This window comes from Thamnophis sirtalis, unplaced genomic scaffold (assembly GCF_051295495.1).
Source record: "Thamnophis sirtalis isolate CommonGarterSnake01/CBP01778 unplaced genomic scaffold, rThaSir2_p1.2 scaffold_1, whole genome shotgun sequence".
NCBI classification, from domain to species: domain Eukaryota; kingdom Metazoa; phylum Chordata; class Lepidosauria; order Squamata; family Natricidae; genus Thamnophis; species Thamnophis sirtalis.
The window spans coordinates 10,167,076-10,189,476 of record NW_028261381.1 but is presented as its reverse complement, the minus strand read 5'-3'; the positions used below and the strand labels follow the sequence as shown (position 1 = coordinate 10,189,476).

The window sequence follows — 22,401 nt, the reverse complement described above, 5'->3', positions numbered from 1 at the left end:
TTTAATATTTCCTAAAATATTTCATTCTTCTAGGAGAGGGATGGATGGTAACTTCCTACATGAATCAAAGAAACACATATTTAACTCACATTAAGCAATAACAAGGGAGCTCCAACTCCTAATTTTAAATACACTCTATCTTAAATTTCTGCTTTTTTATATTTTTATTTTATACATCCCCTACTTCCTTTTGGAGGATAATAGCTTTTAGAAGCTCTGAGATTCCTATCAAAATAGTAATTACTGAGTAAACAGCTGTTGTATGTTATTACACCTTCTGTCTAATACAGAAGCAGCACAATATACTTTATTATTTAAAGCACATGGGTTGGGATCAAGTGCACACTGCCTAACAACATCCTATCCTCAACTGGCATTGATGTCAATCTGTTTTGTAAAAGTTCCCACACCTGTCATCTCCAAAATCAGGATAATCACAAAAATCAGGATAATCACAGCATCTTAAATGGACTTTCAATGGTCCAAGGTATTGCTTCAGGAACTGCAAAGAAAAAAAAAGCTGAATAGGCACTACTGTGTTCTTAGCATCCATTATAGCAATAAGCCCTCTTTTTCAACTTCTACTTTTCCCAGCTTCTTGTTACTTACATGCAACTGAATGGATAATAATTTTCAAATTTCCACTTTGATGTTCTACACTTACAGAGCTGGGCTGCTCAAACTGCTAAGCCATTGTGGAGTGCTACATGGACAGGAATTTGGGACTGAAGTTCCAAGTTCAAACTTGGCAAAATAAACCTTGGAGTGGGGGGCAAATTCAGCAGAATTGGTTGATTATATCTGAAAGCCAAAAAGCACAATAGACATTACCATCTAAAGGGATGGGCGGAGTTACGTTAAGTCAGTAAAACCTGTTGAAAGAAATGTCCTGGGTTCAGCTCCAAGTGGGGAAGAAGACACTGGAGACATGGAGGCTGCTTGGAAAGATGGTTTATTGTTGGACAGGACCACATGGCTTGAGCCCTGTACAGAAAAGGGGATCACATGCTTCAATGTTGATGGAGAAGAAGAGAGAAGGGCTGAGGAAGGGGCTTGCTAGGCTTTTTATACCCTGTTTAGTCCCACCTCCCTGTTTCCTGTTCCTGTGTAAGAAATGTATTCTGATTGGTTGTCAGACTCACATGGTGCCATGCAGGGGGCTACTCTCTAGGCTGTGTTTTGAATCCAGGTATAGATGAGCTCTCAGATGCCATGTGGAGACTTGAGTAATATCCCTTCCCCATACAGCTGCAGTGAGGAGAAGTCTTTATTATGTAAAGTGGGCTAGCCTGGCCATCTTAATGGCCCATTAGCTGGGGATGGGCAGAAAGCTATAGGCAACTATTCTGTCTTTTAAAACATGTTTCTTTTCACATCCAGAGAAATATTCTGCCTTTTCAATATTTCCTAGGATATTTCATTTTTCTGGGAGAGGGCTGGATGATAACTTCCCACGAACCAAAATGCTGAATTATCTATCTGCTGTCCCCAAAGCATTCTGCTCTGTACAACCATTTTCTGGGGCAAAAGCGTTCATCTTGAAATATTTCCAAATTAGGCTATAAATTCCCTCTGCAATTCAGAATTACAAAATTCAGACCTTGTTGTTAACTGGGACATTGTAAATGATGGCAAAAAAAACCAAAAACCAGATGCAAGTTTAATGTTGTAGATATTGTCTGTAAACTAGCATATTCCAAATAGCTATGATTTAGGTGTTAGCATGGTGGCGGTATCTTACTGCCTTTATGAGCATCTAGATAAAGAATGCAGATCCAAACCTGCTGCATTCTGAAAGGGTGTAACTTCACCTGCCCTTAATCTGCTCTCGAATTCCAAAGAGCTATTAACCATCCTAATCACAATCCTGCAGGCTTTGAAGCTGAACAACGTAGGAGAGGCTGGCAGATACCAGCAAACTTCTGAAAGTTGCCAAGTGCAGATTAACATAAAACAACCCCCACCACAGGAAGCAATAACCACTGGAGGAGCTTGCAATCTTAAGCATAACTGTATGTAGTCGAAATGGAAGCAGTCCATAGACTTCTTGAAAATTCTGTGGAAGATTGGCTGTGGCAGATTCTCACGATCATTAAACTTGAGGGCCAATCCATCACATGATTTAATTAAATATTATTTGTATAAACATAACAAGAGTTCTGCTGATTTTTAGCCATTTGCTGCATGTTCAGCATATCCATCAATAACTTTGAAAGCACCAGAGCACCTGAACACTTTGCTGTGTTAATAAAGTATGTCCCACATCTTTATACAATCTGCAAACAATACTGAAATAGGGCTCTCAATTGGTAAATGAGCAGTAGGGAACGTATTATTGTCCTTGCTTTGCAATATGATGACTTGTTATTTTCTAACAAACATATGTGTGAACATTAACCCATAGAATTTATAGGACAATTATTGTCCCATAAAGGCAACCAGACCCATAAAGAAACATTATACAGAATATTTTACTTAAATCTAGCAAGATAGACAATATTATATATACGATTTACATTTCTTAATTCTGATTGGATTTATCCTACAAATGTTTCTCTTAATATGGATGTGCTGCCCCCAAACACAATGTGATTATTTCTTAACTTTACATTCTTAATAACAATCACACATCTGAACAGTTTTCTTAATCTAATGCAATCCAGATGTTTGTCAAACTAGTTCTCATCACTTCCAACCAGGTTGCAAGAATTGTAGTCTGATAAAACATCTGGAGGTACCTGGTTAAAGAAAGGTGCTTTGAATTGTGGGAAGTTATCATCCAGCCCTCTCCCAGAAAAATGAAATATCCCAGGAAATATTGAAAAGGCAGAATATTTCTCTGGATGTGAAAAGAAACATGTTTCAAAAGACAGAATAGTTGCCTATAGCTTTTAAGATGGCCAGGCTAGCCCACTTTACATAATAAAGACTTCTCCTCACTGCAGCTGTAGGGGGAAGGGGTATTACTCAAGTCTCCACATGGCATCTGAGAACTCATCTATACCTGGACTCATCACAGCCTAGAGAGTAGCCCCCTGCATGGCACCATGGGAGTCTGACAACCAATCAGAATACATTTCTTACACAGGAACAGGAAACAGAGAGGTGGGACTAAACAGGGTATAAAAAGCCTAGCAAGCCCCTTCCTCAGCCCTTCTCTTCTTCTCCATCAACATTTAAACATGTGATCACCTTTTCTGGTCAGGGCTCAAGCCATGTGGCCCTGTCCAACAATAAACCATCTTTCCAAGCAGCCTCCATGTCTCCAGTGTCTTCTTCCCCACTTGGAGCTGAACCCAGAAGGACATTTCTTTCAACAGAATAAAAAGCTATAAAAACAAATACTCTCATCATCCCACTATTGACTAACAGTCAATATAAAAAACCAGTCCTCTGTATATGACCCTAAATGCAGTGCTGAATGAAAAAAAAATAGGATTTGAATTTCTCAGGAAAGAAAATCAGACCTCCTTCTCCTTTAAGAAACAAACTAAGGTGGCATTTATCTGACACTGAAGGAAATGAGTGGGAGGGGTCATTTGAACAGGGGAGATAAATGAGTGAAGCTTATGTGAATGGTTGGACAATGGATGAATTGTTGAGTAGGCCCCCACTCAACCAGCTCTGACCCTTTGTTTTTGACCTGGAATGGCAGCTCCTGAACAGCTAATAAGTGTAATAAAAAGAAGACATTTCCTTGCTGTTCACATGTTTTGTTTCAAAGCCAATACTCGGGTAACATGCATTTGATCCAGTTGTTAATTTTGACTTAATATGCTGTGTGAACTCAGTATGCTCTATAAACCATGATTTAAAAGAAACTTACTTGCACATTTAAAGCAGCTGTAATTAAAGCAGCTGTAATTCTGAGAAGAGTTGTAGCTGCTCCAGAGACCTATATTACTTAGTATGTTCTGAAGCAGTGCATAATTCAACTGTTGTGATGTTCTTAGATTTTCATTAGTATATGGTGACTTTTAGAGCTGTCAAAAAAAAAAAAGAATATTGTGCAGCTGTTTTCCCCATTCCTCCATAATTGATTTCTACAGCATTTTTTTAAAATGGTGAGACTCCATGGGTTAGAGAGGTAACTGACATCAGCATCCCACATATATTTTTAGGAATGAAGTCAAGTGATTGTTACGATAAAGGCATATTTTTTTTATTTTCAATATTCATTTTACAGAAATGGCTGAAAAATAACCCCCGAAGAATATCCATTGGGAACATAATTTATTAAAGCATCATCAGAATGTAGGACAAACACACCGACTTTTTGTGCTTGGGATTGTTGAAAGAAATGTCCTTCTGGGTCCTGCTCCAAGTGGGGGGAAAGCCACTGGAGACATGGAGGGTGCTTGGAAAGATGGTTTCCAAGGTGGCGCAGTGGTTAAATGCAGCACTGCAGGCTACTGCTAGATCAGCAGGTCAGCGGTTCAAATCTCACCGGCTCAGGGTTGACTCAGCCTTCCATCCTTCCGAGGTGGGTAAAATGAGGACCCAGATTGTTGGGGGCAATATGCTGACTCTCTGTAAACCGCTTAGAGAGGCCTGAAAGGCCTATGAAGCGGTATATAAGTCTACTGCTATTATCGGTGGACAGGGCCACATGGCTTGAGTCCTGAACACAAAAGGTGATCACATGCTTCAATGTTGGTGGAGAAAAGAGAAGGACTGAGATGCTGAGTCCCTGGTTTTATCCCCCTCTGACCTTTGATTTTGAGCTTGCATTCTGGTTGTCAGACTCCCATGGGGCCATGTAGGGACAACTCTCTAGGCTGCATTTTGAATCCAGGTTTGGTTGAGTTCTCAGATGCCATGTGGTGAGTTGGGTAAAGGGCCAATATTATCATGCCTGAATCCCATCCCCCTGGAGCTGAAGGGGAGAACTCTTTATTATGTAAAGGGACTGGCTTGCCCTTCTTATTGGCCCGTTGACAAAGGAGGTGGAGGCAGGAAGCTACTCTCAATTTAAAACATGTCTCCTCCTTTTCACATCCAGGGAAATATAATATTCTGCCTTTTTAATATTTCCTAGGATATTTCATTTTTCTGGGAGAGGGCTGGGTGATAACTTTCCACAGTATCATAAGACTTCTGCTATGGGCCTATTGGATTACTATTAAACGTGGACAGTATTTGATGAAGAATTAAGTCTTTTCATACTAGAGTTTCAAAGAAGATTCTGTAACTATCCACTCATGTATCTCGAGAGATTATTTTTCTTCTGGTAACGAAGACCCAACATTTGGCAGGGAATAAGAGCTGATTCAGTTTCGAAGGTGCTGTTATTCATTTAAAAATGAAGAACTCCTTTCAATCGAGTTCAACTCTTTGGTGACTTAGAGGCACATTCAAGTACACTTCTTGGCTTCAAAATGGAAGTTAGTTGCCAATTGCAGCCCTCTGGGATTTTCTTCTGTTTCCCAATATAGCTTACTAGTTTCCAATGACCTTTTATCCAAAGAGAACCCGATTAGCTTTTCCAAGATTAACCCAGAATGAACACGAACTGGGATACAAGAAGTCAAATGGCTGTTGGGCATAATTCAAAGTCCAACACGGCACAGAACAAGTCCAGAAGAAATGGCCCACTTAGGAACCAAGTAACTTATGAATTGGGCTGATGACTGTATATATATATATATATATATAAGGTTTTCATCCAAGGGTTATTTCGGTTGCGGCCTTCATCTTAGTTTTATTCTCTGTTCTTCCTGTGCAAATCATGTCTTTTCATTCTTTTCTTGCTCCACCCTTGAATACTTAAAAAACTTTTACTCCAATTCCTCTCTCTGGAGAAGCCGCGAAATATCCGCGATCCATCATTTACACACCCAAAGCAAAGAAAGGCTCCAAAGTGGGCGGTCTTCGTTGGTTTACAAGCGGGCAACAGCCTCTCCCCCACCCGCCCCCCCAAAAAATCCAGTAAACGCCGCGCGAAAAAGAAAACAGCCTCTTTCTGATCCAAGCCCCTCGCTCCACTGCGCATGCTCTCCTCTGCCAAGTGTCGCAGCTGCCGCCGCCGCCGCCGCTAACGCAGTTACGCCGTTTGCGTAGGGCCACTACTCTCCGCATCGGCCCTGCAGAGGCGTGGGGGGGAAGTGAGGTGGCGTAGTTTAGCCGCGCGCCAAGCGACAGCTCGGCTTCGGCAGAAGGTCGGGCGGCCGGCGTAAGCGGTTTTGATGAATGGCGTAGCGGAGGCCCTGGGAAAGTAGCAAGCAGAGCTTAGCTGTCGTAGTAGTAGCAGCGGCAGCAGCGGCGGCAGCAGCAGCAGCAGCAGCAGCAGCAACACTGCGGAGTGGGAGGAGGAGGCGGCACCCGCGCGCGCGGCGGTTTGGTACCGAGCGGAGAGGGAGATGCACACGGCACACTCGAGCTGAGGTAGCTATAAAACCCCGTTTGTTTACATTCCCTCCCCCATACAAGGCCGGCCGGCCGGCTCCGCTGCGGTGGTATCTGGCGGGAGAGGGGAAAGAGAGATGGCGGGAGGGGAGGAGGGGGGGTCGGGGCGGATTGATGCCCCTCGGCGGTGTCGGGGAAGGATGAGGGTCGGTTCGAAGAGAAGGCAGAGTCTGCCTTGCCTTGGCGGCGCTTGCCGACACTACCCGCCCCTCTTTTCTCGCTACGGGGCGGGAGTGAAGAAGGAGCTCCCTGAGGAGACCGGCTTCCCGCCCTCCCACCCACCCCTCACGCCGCTCCGAAAGCCCGGCTCCTTGTCGGCCGCCTATCAAACCCACCCGGCGGACTTGGCGGGTGGAAAGCGGCCCGGGGAGAGAAGGGGTGGTGGGAAAGGGTGGGCTGGGCCTCTTTGTTCACGGGGAGGCCGAGAAGCGGCTTCCCCCTCCCAAGCCCGAGGTGTGAGGAGAGGCGAGGAGGAGGAGGGGTGGGAAACAAAAGATAGGAGCGGGGCTTTTTTTTGTTCGACCGGAGGCGTGGTAAGACGGCTTGAGGAAGGTGGCGGGAGCTGGAGTGATCCGTGTTTTCCCTCTTTTTCCTGGGGCTGCCCACGCGATCTGGATGGAGAGTTATCGATCGGTTTCGGGGGCCTCGTGGGGGAGGCGTTCCCGTACTGCACAAATACCCTCCTCTTCCTCCGCCTCTTCCAGGGCTGCCGTTCCAGATTTTAGGCCCAAGGCCGCCTTCACGTGTGTATAGTAGGTAACACAGCAGACGACCCGCCACGAGTGTATTCTGCTCTCCAACCCTGGTGGACGCTGACTCGCGTCCGTGGAAAAGTTGTTTTTTTTTTTTAAAGTCCTCGAAGAGTGGCTTTTGAAATGTGAACCCGACCCCCGTTTTATTGCGACGGGAGAGGTTGCGTTGCTGGTTTTATACGCGTTTAAAAAGCATTCATCTTCTCCTTTTCTGCATCTTTCCCCACTCTTTGTAGTTTAGTAAAAATGTATGTGCCCCCACTCGTCACGTTTCCGGGTGGTTTTACAATATGACTTAATCTTCCTGTTCTCTGGTCCTCTGGGTGTTTGCATTCTCTTGCTTTTTTTTTCCTTTCTACCTTTAAAAGTTGCAAAATAAAATGGAAGGGTAAGCCAATAAAATGCAACAGCAATAAAAGCCATTCTGATGTAGTAGAGGGTAGGGTGTTAAAATTTGCCATGGAAATTCACTGGGAGTCTTTGGCCAATCAATAGTTCCCAGCTCAGTTTCCCTGACAGGTGTTATTGTGGGAGTGAAATAATTATAAATTGCATTGAGCTTTTGGAAGAAAATTAGAATATATAAATATAATGGACAAATAAATAGACCCTTTCCAAAGATCATTACCCCATAAAACCTTTGACTAAGGACATCATTTCATTGCTATTAAGTATATTAAAATATGTGTTCCCCTTGTACACTAGGAATTACAGTATGCCATACAATATCATTGGAATGAATTTGATTGGAAACTATTAGTTTCTGTGAAAGAATTACTTGCAACTGTTAAATTAGGAATTAAAGATAATTCCTGTTACATTTCTGTACTGTAAGCAAGGTATGAAAAATGGCCTAGTTGTAATGCAGGTAAATGGAGCATGGATTTAAAGCATGGGTGTTGGATTAGTTTGCAATCTAGTAAGCAATTTGTGTGCATATAATTATGAAGATAAATGTTTATAAGTTTGGCTACTAGCAGTCATTGATTTATTCCACGATGCAACATTTTTTAGGGACACAACTCTGAAAATTTAATTATGTGTATGGTAACTTTAAAAAGCCATTCACAGAGTCAGTTGCAAATGTGTTAGTGGTTGTCCTTGTTACTTTTAAGAACTATGTTTTATTTGAAGATTTTAAAGTGAAAATTTAGGGTGGCAATCTAAGATTTTTAACAAGTACCGGTATATTGAGTTTTCTTCTTATCCTTACAATACTGTTTGGATTAATACCTTCCAATATTTGATTGTCAGCCAAAAAAAAAAAAAAAACCAACAACCCACAGTCTCACTACTATTCTTTGTTAGAAGCTAGTCAAAATCAAGAAATGTCATCTTTAAGCAGTGTTTTTTTTTTACCAAGACTATTTTCAACTTCTACAGATGGGCTATTTTTACTTTCCAAAATATGACTGCAAATCTGCACATATTCAAAAATGCACTCGCACTTATCTCACCAGACAAACAATCTGATGTGCTAATGCGTATTGATTTACCATAGGTTGATGTAAGGAGAAATTGAAATTAGGATCCCAACAGATTTTTTTTTCTAAAAATACAATGTAAGACATAATGGAACTGATCAATCTAGTGATTTATTGTGGTATTTACCCTACATCTGTATGTGTACATCTGCCTTCAAATTGGTGTTGACTCATGACAATGGCCTGTACAAGTCCCTGCAATTTTTAGGCCCGATTCCAGAAGTGGTTTGCCATTGTCTGACTGACCAAAAATTGCCCACCCTGCTTAGTGCGTAAAGAGGGACTAGAATTCCCAGTCTCCTGGATTCTAGCCTGATGCTATAACTACTACACCACACTGGCTTTCCCCAAATAATTGTGCATCGTATTACAGATAGCTTGGAAAATTTGTTAGAAATGATTGCCTTGAATATAATTTGCTTAAATACATGTTGCATTTTTAGTGAATATCCAGTTACTTAATACAAGCTGGATTTTATGGTTATTGAATCATGTTATACCATTTTATCAAAACAACTTCTATAATTGCATTGTAAAAAGTATTGTATTCCCTGATTCAAAAACAACTTTACCTTATTTGCAAGTTCTTCCTTACACTTTCACATTAGACAAGATTTAAGAAAAACTGAAATGTTTGGATTATTCTTGGTTTCAGACAAACCAACATCTGGGGGGGGAGGAGAATTCCAGAGGGGAGTAGGACAAGGCTAGTATATTTTATGTCCCTTTTCCTCTTCTACTCTCAGCAGCTCATAGTGTGGCATATCCTATTGATCCACTTACAATTTGCATTTTTTTTCAAGTTCAGGAGACTCAGATAAATTTTGCTACTCTGTTTTCTTGATATTACTGCCTTTAATTTCATCTTACCTTTCTTTCATTGCTATGATGTTACCATTTCTAAATTATTTCTTCATATTGCCTGAAAGAAATACTGTTACAACTATAAAAGAAGAAGCCAGTGGAACAACATTGGTGCCCAGCTTGGCTCACTAATCTGATTGCTGGATCAGCATGGCAAAAAAATAAATAACTCACAAATTCTAACTTGACATACACAGGGCTGCCATGATATGATGTAGCTAACTAAGGCTCTCATTCATTTGGCATATCCATGCTTCACATAGCATGGTAATTTTTCATGGACATGTCTGGTTGAGGTACCGATAAATGGGGAAAAAAATGTTCCTTTCAAGAAGAAGCAGCCACTGCATTCTGGGGTTTCTGCAAACTTAATTGTGTAGAACTGAAACCTGAAATATATTTGTTGTGCAGTATCTGTTCAGTACATAAAATAATTAGTACATTTCTAATGAATTGGCATTTGCTCATGGGAGTAGCCAGAATGTGGGATTAGAGCATGATGCTAATGAATCAATAAAATGGATCTGCAAAGTTTTTCATTCAGTTCTGAAAAGTTACTTTTGAGAATGTTGCATCATCTGTTTAGCTTCATTAAAACAGCCATGTTTATTTCCAGAATTACATGACTACAATATAGGAGTTGCACAATCCTAAAAAAAGAATGCAGCTACTTGAACGAGTTGTTGGGATGTTTTTCATTTATACATTTAAAGTTCTCTCATCCGAAGTATTCTATTAAGTAAATGGATTTTATGTGTCATATAAATGATAGTCATTCTAAACCCCATTCCAGCGATGGCGAACCTTTTTTGGCTCACATGATATAAGGGGGGAGCGCAGGGGGGGCGTGCCGCACCCATAATGCAACACACAACCCCCCTCAGTGCACATGTGTGCATGAGAGGCACACCCCCATTTTTGCATGCTTTTTTTCACCCTTCCCAGGCTCCAGAGGCTTTATAGGAGCCTGGGGAGGGCGAAAACAGCCTCCCCTGCTCCCTGGGAGGCCCTCCGGAGGATTTAAACCGCCCCTATGAGCAAACCGGAAGTCCGTTCCTGAACTTCTGGTTTGCCCATAGGGCGGGTTTTTTGCGCTCTGGAGGCTTCAGGGAAGGTCCTGAAGCCTCCAGAGGGCCTCTGGGGGGGAGGCTCTTTTCGCCCTCCCCAGGCTCCTATAAAGCCTCTGGAACCTGGGGAAGGCGAAAAATGGCTTTAAAAAAGGCTAAACTCAACTCCCCTGACAAATGGCTCCGCATGCCATAGGTTCGCCATCCCAGCCCTATTCCATCCTGATTATTTTATCTATTGCTATCTTTCTAGGAAGATGTTCATATGCAATCTAAACTGTTTTGGCATTTAATAAAAAACTAGGCTATTTATTTTGAATGTTAATGTATAACAGAACATTCTGTATTATATAGAACTTGTATTTTTATGTTTATAAATCTGTAAAATACTGTTTGTATTTTACTTGTGTGCAAGTATGTGTGCTTTTGTTACTGGCTGGCTTAGCCAATACAGCTATACATAATGTGTAGAAATAGTTGTACCTGACCATAAGATTCAGAATTTCATCCACATTGTACTGTAGTAGCATATGTAGGGGCATAATCTTTATATGGTTATATAAGTTAGGTACTGAGTTGAGTGAAACAATTCAAAGTGTATTAGAAAAAATATTTTTGGAGAAACTGCAAGTTTTGATTTTTTTTAAAAATGAGAAAACTGAATTTGAGCAAAACCAATTTGCACAACTAGGAATGAAAACATAGTTAAATCATGCAACTACTGATAATATTGCAAGTCTGACTAAATCATAAATAATTGAAGACTTAATCCTGTGAAAATGAGTGCAATGTTTCACAGTGTCAACTTCTCATATTTGAGCAGATTGTCAAGATTAACTGCAATCTCTTTAACATCAATTTAACTAATTTTGAAAAGTTGGCATAATTATTTTGGATCATTCCATTCTTAAGCACTTTGAAATTTTAACTGTTTATAAAATAAATGTGTAAGAAAATAAAATGTCTATTTTTATTTAAAAGATCACAATACTTGTTTTTAAGGGCTGATTAATGTGAGATTTGAAATAGGTTCATAAATATTTTCAAAGATTTCCAAATTTGTCACCATATTGTAACATATATTCTGAAAAGGTAAGTCACTTTTGAGTAATTATTTTTGAATTGCATGATAGAAATAAAAGTATTTTTTTACAAAGGAATAAATTGTCTCTTTTTTAGGCATAGAAAATTGGTACAAGGCTTTTTGCTTGTAGTGTTCTTTATAAACAAACAGTGCAACATATTGTCTTGATGATCACAATGTAAGAGAACAGAAGCATTGATTAGGACAAGATGCAGCAGCTGTAGTTAGCATTCATCCATACATCAAGTCATAACTTCATTGTGTTTGAGAAGTAGCTGTTGCATTATTACCTCATACATCAAACCATGCTTTTCAGTCAAGTTGATTTTTTAAATCTGAAATCAAGTGATATGCATACATGTGTGAATGAGTTTTACCACACATTTTAATAAAATATAAACAGGACTTGATAACTGAATCATTTCTGTCTGTTTTACTTCTTTCAAAAGTATTTTGTTACATCTAGTTTATTACATTTTTACACATTTCTGAACAGAATTAAATTACACTCATTTTTGTTGGCTTCTACTTTTCAATTGCATGCTTATCTATTCAATATAAGCCTTGCTGAGTTCCATAAAATTTACTCAAATGGATTTAAATCAATGATGGTGTGAATTCGTATTTATCACCTCTACTCCCACCTGCTGTTGAAATTTAGTTTTGAGCATCTGCAACAGATTTCAAGTTGGGAGCTCTTGGATGAGTAGAATTTTGTTCATACAATATGTATTAAAATATTTCTCATTTGTAATTTTAACATTCCTGTTACGTTTGTACATGTGTCCATGCTAAAAATATAAGATTAGGTGACTGAAATGAGAGATGAGTTTGAAAAAGGTGCATGTTTTATCTGAAAAAGCTATTTTTGCTTAAAAAAATGAAAAAGGATTAGGATAAATTCACATTTCTTCATACATATTCTGGAATATATTTTACAGTATTTGAGGATTATCTCATACCTTGAAAACATTGGCATCTTAGTAAGTTGGTTACTTAGCTAAAGCTAAGATTTGCATTTTAAATGCCTCTAGGCTTTTGTTGTTCTTGGGACAGAACATCTTAGTTTGAGATGGCATCTGTTTATGGAAAGTTCAAATCTGCAGTCGCACAGATTTCTACAGTTGGCACAAATCAGTGACATGTTCCTACCTTGGTGGTGCTTCCTTGTACTTTGTTAAATAATTCAAACAAGGAAGCCTTATATTTTGTTAGATAAGTCAAACAAAGCAAATGTTTCCTTGTACTGTACTTTGTTAGGTAATGCAAACAAGCTGAGGTGCAACCTGTAACAACTATAGTGAGAAGACCTTAGCATTTTAGCCTAAAGATTTAGAACACAATTCTCTTTGCCATGATTTTGGTATTTATTAAAAACAATACTTGGCACTTTATTTTGTAAAAAAGGTTCAAATACTGCTGACCTTCCTTAAGGTGCTGAATGGGAAAAGCAAGGAAAAAAGTGCAACTTGAGAAATATTGAACTTGTGTGTTCTTTTATATGTATGCTGTTTAGACAAGTGTGGAGTATTGCAGTGTGACACAAATTCGGGGAAGCTAGGAAAGGGGTATATTGCTTGAAGCCATGTGTGCAAACCCCTGAGTTCCAGTCTGGTCCAGCACTCTGAGGCCCCTTACACCCTAAATTCCACCATCCCAGCTGACCTTTGCCATCTTCTTGTTCCTATTGGTGAGGCATGCCCAGCTTCACCCCTCGTGAGGCAGCTGCTGGCCATCTGAGGCCATCTTCACCAGGACTCTCAAACTGTCGTATTGTTCTTGCAGCTGCCTCATTGTAGGGCCAGAGTGGCCATGCTTAGTAAGCAGTGGGGGAAATAAGTTGGTAAAGGTCAGATAAGGTGTTGGGGGGCACAGAGTACAGGAGTCCAAAAGGCCATGGAGGGGGGAGAGAGTTGGGGGGATTTACATGCCCTTGTGTTAAATGTGGTTAGGCTCAAGCTGCCTTAATTTTGCATATGACATCAGGTGCATTGCAGCAATGTAACTGGGGACCAATCATAAGTTGTCCTGTTCAATATTATAATTGTGGTTAGACAAATTATCATAAGTTAAAGACTACCTGTAGTATCAAATTCACAACAATATAGCATGTAGTCTTATTTTGACAGTCACACAGGTAATTGTTAAATATAATAGTAGCTGAGCCTATATTTCAAAAAAGTGTTAAAAGATATCTCTCAAATGTGTTCGTCACTTACTATAATAAATAATAAGCCTTAGGAGGACACTTTAGGAACCAACAGATTAAATGCTTGCTCCTCTCCAGCGAAGATAGTTGCTCTTGGGACTGGCCATCTTAGAGATGACAGACTAGGATGTCCAAGTTCAATGTCCAAGTCTGTGTAGCGTCAAGATCCTCGGTAACAGATTTCTATAGTTAGTAGAAGTCAGTGACATGTCCTTATGCTTAGTAATGCTTCATTGTATTTTTGTTAGATAATTCAAACAAGGAAGTTCCAATTTAAGATAATCTTAGTTTTCTTCTCCAATTGTCTGCTTTGTCAAAATTAAGGCATTTCAGACAAGAGGGATGTCCAAAAGAGTGCTTGCCAAGGAATACAATAGAAAAAACATAAATATTCCAGTGGTTGTTTACAATAGGAGATAATTTTATGCACATTTAGGAATAATTGTGAATTTTGGGGTTTTTTTTCCTGCTAATCAATCAAAACTGTTGACGCAGTGGAAGCAATGTATAGAATTGCTTTGCCAATGTGAAAATATAGTAGTTTTGAAACATTCCTTTGAAAGATCATGGATGATTTTATATATATATATGTGTGTGTGTGTATAATGAAGAATATTATCATTAAGGTAGTTTATAGAGTTGAATGATTATGAAGACTAAAATCTTCCTTATATTTAATTTTTAGTAATTGTGTTCCTAGAAAATGCAATTTATATACAATATAATCAAATACCACAAATTAGAAATCAAGGCTATAATAAAAGAATTGCTGAAAATTCATCATTTCTATATGGAAGTGATGGAAAGCAGATGTAACCATCTGGAAATGCCAGGCCGGGGAATGAGCCCTAAGATGCTCAATGTGTTGATAAGAATCGATTAACTCCTTGCTCCACTGTCATGTTTGCTTAGATGCTATCATGCAAGTTAAGCAGCTAAGTATGTGAAGTTAAAATCTGACACATTGATGTTTTGTGGTTTCGTAATGGAGGATATGATAAATGCTTGGGAAAAGAAGTGAGTCATAATGAGTTAGTAAGTCTTAAAGCTGATCATGTGTATTCTAAAATAAATCAGAGTGGTAGAATTTACTCCTAGGTAAGTGTACACAGAATTACAATTTTAGCTTTGAATTTGAGAATTGGAATGCAAAATAGATTGTTATTTTATTAATTTACCTAGTTTAGATGAATGAGTAGCTTTATCCATTGTTAAATTTTCTTAGACTGGATAGTTCTTGGCAAAATTATTTTTTCCAATTAGGTATAGAAGTAGAAGGGGTGTATGCTTCTTTCAAGAATAGTTGGCAATAGTCATTTTTAACAACTTGTGTGATTGCTATAGAAGGAAATGTGAATGAGCAAGCTGGTGAAAGAGGGATATTCATACATTTTCTGCCATTGCATTTTGTAAATGGCATTTTTAAAAAGTTGAAGTTTATTGCTGCATTTTCAGGTTGGGGTAGACACTTTTTCACTATAGCATGCAAGATAATTTAGCTATTAGTCTCTTGAGACAAGAAAATAAATCTAAACAATTGCTTTTTGGCTTAGGTACCAAGTTGGTTATTCAGTTTGTAGTCCGGGGTTTCTAACCATTGGCAAGGCCAGAGGTACTAAAAATAATATTTCCGTTTATTTTGGAGTTCCTCTTTTTCTGTCCCACACAGTTAAGAAGCTTTTCTCAGCATTGGCTCCAATTATTTTAAATAAAAATTGGGTGATAGTTATAGTTAGAGAATTGGTAATAGTGCCTTCTCCTTTGTTCTGGCTATTGGAAGTGTTTAATAAGTTAGAAGTGGTTATGTGAATGTTAATACTTGAAATATAAGGAGAAAATAAAAGACTATTTGTTGCACATGAAACTGAGTAGATAAAATACATTTAAGTTTAAATGACTTCCTCTGATTAATATTTTTTCAGTAATTTCTAAGCTGTGCTTTGGATAATATCTTGAACAGTAGTGTCTAGTTTACAGCGAATAATCTGAGTAGCTTGCGTAAGCACATACTGACTTAATACAGTTAGGTTCCTTGGATATTAATGTAAAAATACCCCAAAATCCTCTGCCTTTATTTATATGCAGGTGGCTCTTGGTTTACAACAGTTCATTTAGCGACTGTTCAAAGTTCCGACACTGGAAAAAGTGAGTTATGACCATTTTTCACACTTACAACCATTACAGCATCCCCATGATCACATAACCAAAATTGAGACGCTTAGCACCTGACTCCTATTTATGGTGGTTGCAGTGCCCCAGAGTCATGTGATCATCTTTTGCAACTTTCTGACAAGCCACTTCTGGCGACCCAGGCTGGCAAACCACTACCGGTTCGGTTGAACCAGTAGGAACCCACCTCTGAGCCATGATATATTTTATCACATGGTGTCATATCAGTTTGGCAAGTGAGAAGCAAACCTGTTACCCTAGAAATCTTTTGTTTTCCTCTCCTGATCTTCAAAGGGCATTCTGCAGGAAGGAAGATATCCAATATACTAGGCCATTTCTTACCGAAACTTTAAGAAGAGGCGGGGAGGGGGGGGGTTATGCTTTGTTTGAATGGTAAAAGTTTACTCCTAATGACAGGTATACCTTCTGCTATTGTTGCTTCAAAAGATTTGGTCATAGTGTTCAAAAGCTTTCCCCCCACCCTCTAAAAGAGGCTGTTTGCTGGCAAAATAAGGTGGATTGGATTGCAAAAATTGATTGTTGAAATCTTTTATTTTTGACTCTGATTTTTTTAAAAAAACAACCCCATCAATGCAGCCCTTAACATTCTACAATTTATATAAAAGTGATGTCTGCATGCACGATCAAATTGCAGAAGTATTTTTTTAATTTATTTTTTTTTTACGTTGAGGAAGGCACTTTTTGTAAATTGAGAAAGGACATTGAACAAAAACATTTACTGGGATATTTTATTTTAATATGCAGCATTGTCAGTCACATTTTCTTGTGAAGTTTTATATTTTGGTTGTTGAACAACTGGTTTCTTAATGGTAAATGCACGTATTATCAAATTTGTAATACACAGTATTACAGCACACAGAGGTCATGTATTCCTCCTTAAAAAGGAAGATTTAAGCATTGAATTGCTTCCAGGGGAAAAATTCTGGCAATGCTGCTGTTTAAAGAGCCAATTCAAAAGTGGGCAACATATAATATGCATTCCACAGAAATCACACCCTGCAGGACTTCAGCAGCAAACCATGGAAATGTTTCTATTTTTCTGGTGAGAAAACAAAAACTGCTTATAAAATTTAATTTAGTTCTGGCATACTGTACAAAGAAGATGAACCACCCTATTGTTCTCTTCCACCCTGCCTCTTGCACACACATGCACACATCCCATTAAAAGGAATAACTCCAAAATCCACATTGCTTTTTTTGTAATGCATTTATCCTGTTAAGAAAAAAATATTCAATGTGTACTGCCTGCCAGATAAGTATTTGTGGGATGCTGACTCTCATCAGCGAGTTTCACTCTGGATTCAAAGGGAAATTTAAGGTGCCACATTCATCAAAGATTGGTGTTCCTAGATCGATTGATTATACTAGACTTCACAAGAGGACGGTTTGTGTATGCTATAGGGAAATCAATAGGGCCACCTAATTATTGCTATAATAAAGGAATCAAATTTTTAAACCTTACTGTATGTAATTGCTAGAATTATTGCATACTAAATAGAGTATTTTCAAGAAAAAGGCAATATCAAAAGGGGAAATTACTTTAATTTATACCATTTTGGTAATTTAGGAATATAATCTAACGGTTGGGTTGGCAATATATAAATCATGTAACAATGTACCTGTTTGTACACAGTTCAGTATAAAACATCTCGGTGAGATTAGCCAATATCTTGGGTTAAAGATAGATAAAACTAGGGGAGGATACAAAATCTTGTTGATGACTGTCTTATCCGTGTATGACTTGGACTGTTTGATGGACTCTGATACCTCTATTTCCAGGAAAGTAAAAGCCTGCAGTGTCTCTGTATGCTAGTTTATGTGTTCTCCAACGCAACCCTCACAACGCTTCTCTGGACGTACTTGCTCTCCCAATGGGGAGCTTACCTAACAGTAACCAAGCCATCAAAATCTGTTTTAAAACTATTTTAGGTGCTGCATATATCATGGTGCATCTTAAGGATGTCTGTGCAACTACATGTGTAAATATCCCTAGATAGAAATCTAAAAGTCTTCATTCAGGTGGTATGTTGGTGAGCATTGAAAAATGGGACCAGAAAATGTGTTTGCATTTCAGAGTCCTAGCAGCATTTTATTATTGTCTCTCTAGATTAATATTCTATACATTTCCCTCTCTGGACTGCTCACAAATTAAGATAATTTTGCATTTAATTAATACAACATAGTGAGGTTATGTTTCAAAACCATAACAATTTCTCTTTAAAATTATTTTTCCTTTTTTATGTAAAAGTTACTTTGGTTTAAATAGGCTTGCTTAGGTGGTAGTTTTTATTCCATAACACTTAACAATTTGTTAGCTTTCATGTTTTATAATTTATTCTTAAATTACGATCTTTGAATAGCATTAGCACTTAGACTTATATACCATTTCACAGTGCTTTACAGCAGGGGTCGCCAATTTCTCGGACCTCAGGGACTACTAAATTCTTAATTTTAAATACCGCGGACCACTAAAGTGAATTTTTTAAAAAGATAAATAGTATTTAGTGCAATATAAAAGTGCAAATAATTTTTCTGCGGACCATCAAAATTTTATCACGGACCACCAGTGGTCTGCGGACCACCAGTTGGTGACCGCTGCTTTACAGCACTCTAACTGCTTTACAGAGTCAGCATATTGCCCCCAACAATCTGGGTCCTCATTTTACCGACATCGGAAAGATGGAAGGCTGAGTCAACCTTGAGCCAGTGAGAATCGAACTGTCAGCAGAATTAGCCTGCAATATTGCATTCTGACTGCGCCATAATGGCCCTTCTATTGGCTTAGCATCTATTGGCAATCATAAGGTATGTTTAATAAGTTCCAAAGCAATTCTAATTTTTTTATAATTAAATTAGCAAAATTTCAAACTAGAGTTCAAATTGGCAACCTCAGGGCTATGGTATTGTTGAGTTTTCTATTTCATTAGTTCATTCTGAATCATCTCTTCCACAGACATTGTTCTCCCTTTGGCCTTATTTAATATTTGTGTTGCAGTAGGTGAGTGTCAGATAAGCGACTTGCCCTGGGATAGGAGAGATTGTAAGGAAAGGAATCTGTCCTGTTTCTTTACAGTTATCTTCTTATATCCTTCCTTTGCTGAGAATTAACTTGTGCAGAATTCCTGATATCTGATCCTGTGCTGTACGATAAGGCAGACTAGAGTGATGCTACTAGTTTGATATTTATCTTACACCATATTTAGAAATAGCTTTTACCTCAGTCATAGGATGACCCCTGGAAGGGAGAAGCTTGAGCAGTTATCTAACTCAGTCCATGCAAGGTAAGATTCCATTGACATTAAACAGCCCTGGCAGAATTGTTCTTAATCCATTTTAATCTTACTGTTTGATTTTAGCCTAAATAAACGCACATCAATAAAACTCCCTTTTTCCACTTAAACTTGGAGAATTCTCCATGCTAAGTCTAGTGGAAAAAGGATGGAACTTCTCATCTCTCCATCAGTCAACTTGGTATCTTTTTCTCTATGACCATCTTAAAGTAGAGGAAAAAACTTTCTTTTGCCAAGCCACTTGGTCAAAATTATTGTTGTGTTTTCAATCTGTTTTTAAAAGCCAGAAAGCCTACATTTTTCTGTAGGCCAGACATAAGAGTTCTTGTCTTTCCCAATTATTATGCAACCCAGGCAGGCTACTTTCTTTCTAGTTCATGTAATTTTGTAAAAGTACTTGCATGACTAATTTACATGTGGCATATAATTTAGATTGTCCTATGATGTCAAGCTTTTTTTAGGCCACCAGAAGGAACAAGAAGCTAACATTTATGGCCCATGAAATGTTATACATATCCATGTACCTGCCTTAGATTTATTTCAGAGCCACTCATTGGTTTTTTTAAACATTTGTGGCATGGACTCATTCCATTCTAAACATAGTTAGATCCAGTTTTATTTAGCATGATGAGCACTTGTGTGACTGTAAGAGACTTGCGTTCATAATTTTGCATCATAATCAGGTAAGTGTAGAGATTTGCTCTGTGATCTGTATGTTTTGTATATTCTCCTATTCATATTACAGTCACACTGCAATGGACAGAAGAAATAACCTTAAGGAACAGGAGGTCAGCCACAACCAAGACAACAACAATCAGATAAAAGAAATCTGAATCTGAAATAGAAATATAAATTTGAAAAGTCATCTCAGACAAGACCTATCTCTTATTAAGGTCAACTGAAGAAGCGGGAAAGTGCATTCAGACTTGCAAGATTCTGTTACTCTAACAAAATAAAAGTAGTATTACATGTGTTTATTTTCCACGTTTGGTCTATCTTGGAAGGCTCACATTTCCCATTATCGGCAATTTTTGCAAGTAGAAAGAATACTATGTATTTTATGTACATACACATACATACATACCTCTACAAACATGCTTGGGTTGTAAGGAAAGATTGATTGATTTGTTAGACTAATGATCATGACAAAATGGATTGCTTGACTGGTTAAGCAGATTGTCTTTTTTTCATTTGTAAAATTCCTGTGTACGTGCAATTCCAGAAAACACATTTGAAAATTACAAGTTTATGTGTGGCTGTGGAAAAGTCACTAGATAGCAGCAAAATTTTATCATGTAGGATCCCAATGTGGCTTTAACACTACTCAGTGTCCCTAGATGAAGTGTTGAATAAAAAATAGTAATTATTTTGATTCAAGTCCTCTTGCTGTTAAGGGATTAGTTTCTCAGGACATTCTTCCAGCTGTTTCCAAAACAAAAAAAACCCTCTGATCTTAAAAATACTACTATAAATTTAGGGATGAGTGAGTTGTTGGGAAGAAAGCAACACCAATGCTGGCAATTTTCTGAACAGGCTGCTCTCACAGCTTTACAGTGATTACACTATAAATCATTAGTTTAAAATTTATGTCAGCAGCTTTGCTTGAACAAATGTCAGCTTTTATAATTTATAATTTATATTGCCAGAGCAGGATATCCATGAGATTAATGGGACCTAATTTTAAATATAGAACAAAATCAATGACCTGTGCTGCTTCCGGTTGACGTTGCGATGAGAATGGCTGGAAAATAACGGGCTTCGCTGAGCCTTGTGAAATTCAGCTGGTAACCAACTGATGGGATTATAGCCACCTTGTAGGGCAGTGAAGGAAGGAAAGGTACTTTGCTGATCACGAGGAACTCGCAATTTCCTCGTTAGGTCTGAAGCAAGCTCTCCCGAATGGCAGCAGAGTCGACTGCCATTTTTGGCAGTCACAAAGCTGGGACAACCGGGACTGTAAGATTTGTGCTGGAGCGATTTGTGGACAGAGCATTGAAACTGGGTGAGATAATTACCAACTTTTACTCTAAAGACATGATTTAAGTATAAGAATTCTAAAAAAGAACTTCCAAGCCTAAGTAAGCGGCAATTAAATACACGGAGAGAGGGGGAGGGACAACTCAGCCTTCCATCCTTCCGAGGTGGGTAAAATGAGGACCCAGATTGTTGGGGGCTCAGCCTTCCATCCTTCCGAGGTGGGTAAAATGAGGACCCAGATTGTTGGGGGCAATATGCTGACTCTGTAAACCGCTTAGAGAGGCCTGAAAGGCCTATGAAGCGGTATATAAGTCTACTGCTATTGCTAACTGAAAACCAAGAGGCGAAAGAAGCCAAAGAGAAGCTTTAAAACACAGAAAGCCTGGAAAAAAGCTTTAAAAATTTGAAAGGTGGTTTTCGGGAGAAACTGTCTTGTTTATTTGTATTTCTAACCCCCCTGGATTTACCTGATAATCAGCTGTTTTTGATGTCGAATTTGACAATAAGAGCTATCTACTCGAAGAAGAGAAGTACTACAGCACTATAGCCGCAGTATACCCAGTGAAAGTGAACTTGAAACACAAAAAGTCTACACAGAATAGAAGTAACATCTGGAAGATGGCCTGACCTTGACTCTATATTAGAAGATGACTTGGATAATTTGAGAATATTTAATGAGGTTTTTTCCCCTTCTGAAGATTTAGAAAAGGAACTAAATTGCAAATAATTAAATTTTATTAAAATTGGCTATTGGATTATGGATTTGAAAGATTGGAGGAATCTAGTGGATTAGTTTGGATTTGGACTATTAATGTTATTTAACAAAATTCAAGACAAAAGAATAAAGGTCATAGAAGAAAAGAGAAAATGAAAGTTAAAAAAACTTTAAAATTTGGATAATTGAGAAGATATAATTGGAAAATTATATGACTGTAACTCACTAAATTTTAAAAATTAAAAATTTAGGGGTTTTGGATGTATAATTATGGGAATTTTTAAAAATATTTTAAAACAGTTTTAAAAGATTGAATTCAGAGGTGGAAAAGAAAAATATCTTTTTTTTTTACAAGGGTGTTCAA

General features: G+C 38.4%; 1 protein-coding gene across 8 annotated transcripts in view; it reads left to right on the top strand.

The window, feature by feature from the left end:
• Positions 1-6,125: 6,125 nt before the first annotated feature.
• The window catches only part of SLC39A10 (solute carrier family 39 member 10), a 45,179-nt gene continuing 28,903 nt past the window's right edge, over positions 6,126-22,401 (top strand). For 2 of the 8 annotated variants that reach the window (XM_087707672.1, XM_087707665.1), the window contains exon 1: positions 6,126-6,384. The gene's annotated coding sequence lies outside the window, so the exon portion shown is untranslated. The other 6 variants (XM_087707671.1, XM_087707669.1, XM_087707668.1 and 3 more) reach the window with 6 other exon arrangements.